The following is a 2375-nucleotide window of genomic DNA, read 5'->3' as shown; positions in this document are numbered from 1 at the left end:
ATCAGTGCACATGCATTATCTAAAGCAAAGGAGAAAATCTAGATAGATATTAATTCAACCATCTCAAAGATGTGGACATCCATTGAGATAATTTTTTAACAGGAGCATCTGATACAAAAAACAAAAGCAGACATAACAAAAGTTAAAGAAGAATTAGATCATAAATCAGGAGAAGCAAAAATGACCATTAAAGTGTTGAACTCAAAAACCAAATATGAGATTGAAGAGCTGGGAATAAAGCATATGACAAACAAAGTCCTAGATGTTAGAAAAGTATTCACAAAAAGGAAATTAATGTTGTAGCTGGAAAATAAATGTCAGAACCTGGAAGCTCAAATTAAAAAGTTCCACATAAATTTTTTTATCCTCCAACAAAAGGGACTTCCATCTTTAAGGGATTCTAGTGCCCAATTGATTCCACTTGAGAATTACCAGTACAAGTTACGTGACATAGCATCAGATAAGTTAAAATTTGTTAAGGTAAATGGGATCATAAGTGGCAAATCTTTTATAGAAGGTTTAGAGTATGACTTATTTATCTTGCATGAAGTCCATCACTTATTCATTACTAAGCCAACTTTTAAGAAGTATACAAAAGTCGTTGACGCTTACAGGAAGGAAATTATTTTTTCATGTCTATTTGATGATGAATGGGATAAGTTCCTAGAACTTCTGGAGTGAACCGAATGAAAAATTCAGGTAGCAACACAAAAAAGGAGGAAAAACATGCAGTTTTTCAAGTGTCAATACAACAAAGGCAGGAGCACAAAGATCAGATACAGATTTGGAGGCAACAATTGCAAACAACACCCTCGAATAGTGAGATGATTTTCCAGATTAAATTTCAGATTTCTATTTTTAAATTGTATTAATTAGATGTATCCATATTATTTTGTATAAGACTTTAGTTTTGTAAAGTATTGTACTAAATTAGCTATTTTTTAATTACACTCTGTATATTCATAGTAATTCGAAGTAAAGGGGGTTGAACCTTTGTGAGAGCCAAGAAACATCATTGTACTTCTCTGGAAGTTTTTGAAGATAATCAAGGGATTTTGACTTTAGTTTTAACAACAATTGTGTTCATGTGAGTTTTTTTGGTGTGTTCATTTCTGGTTTTCATCATATGTTCAAGGTAACATAGGAGTTAGGGTAAGGCTAAGTTAAATATTAACTTTCCTGATAGGTTGTTGCAAAGTTATCATCATCACTGGGAGTAGCTAATTGAATAAATTGTTTAAATTATTACCTTTGCATCATTTAATTGTTGTCTTTTGTCATCTCTTGAATATATATGTGTTGGTTGTAGAAGTTTCTCTACACGCATCTACTATATATGATTGATTAAGTATTTAGAATGAATGTTTACTTATCATATATCTTCTCCTTTCCTCTATCAAAATAAAAGGATTATACGTTGTTAGGAGTGAAAATTAGCACTTTGAAAATCTCAAAATATTTTAGGTTGTACAAGTGTTAATGGTTTGATTCATTAGTCATCAAATTAAATGAAATACCTTACTTAGATACTTTGGCATAGTTCCCGAGCCTAGAACCGCCTCCAAAGACACAACATCAAATTGGCGTCGTTGTTGGGGAATGAAGTTTGAAGTTTATTTCCTAGGACAACGATAAGGGGTTAGCAGGCTAAAATATTTCACGTGGTGACTTCACAAATTAAATTTGGCTTCACACAGGCATACTAGATCTCACTCTCATCCTCAACTTTTCACTCCATTATCATATCCAGAAAGACTTGTGAGAATTGCCTCTCTTAGACATAGAATTGAAGCTTCTACTTCTACCCCTCTTCCTCCTCAAACAACTTCAGAGTCTGAGCCTTTTCAACCAATTCCTATCCCTGTTGAATTATTAGATTTACCACCTAAAGTCTTAGAACTCCTTTCTAAGCGAGTAGATCTACAATATGCTTTGTTAGTTTACCAACTTGAATCTTTTGATCTTCTTGATCCCCTTTCATAATCATTTGACACAAGCAAGGCTTGAACTTGAGTTGCCTGAACTTAAGCTTGTTGATTTTATTTCCTCTGTCATACATACTTATCCTTCTACTTTTGCCAAGCCTGAAGAGGAACTCAAAATCTACACAAATCCTTTAGCTTTTGAAGACCAAGAAAATATTGTTCCTGAAGTCCAAAAGTTAATTGTTCATCCTCAATCCAGAAGAAAGCCTTCGATTCCATATTAGTCATCTTCCAGTAAAGATTTATCTCCTAAACAGACAATTTTTCCACAACAAGAAATGGCATAATTTAGACCAATCGTGACATCTCGATATGCAACACTAGTACTTCCACCAACTAATGAAATTCATGACTTTCCATAATGATATTTGAAACATCTACCAATATTTA

The sequence above is a fragment of the Pinus tabuliformis genome, chromosome 7, assembly GCF_031772625.1.
Source record: "Pinus tabuliformis cultivar Carrire ecotype Pingquan chromosome 7, CPIR1, whole genome shotgun sequence".
In the NCBI taxonomy this organism is placed as follows: Eukaryota; Viridiplantae; Streptophyta; class Pinopsida; order Pinales; family Pinaceae; genus Pinus; species Pinus tabuliformis.
This window is presented reverse-complemented; position numbering follows the sequence as displayed.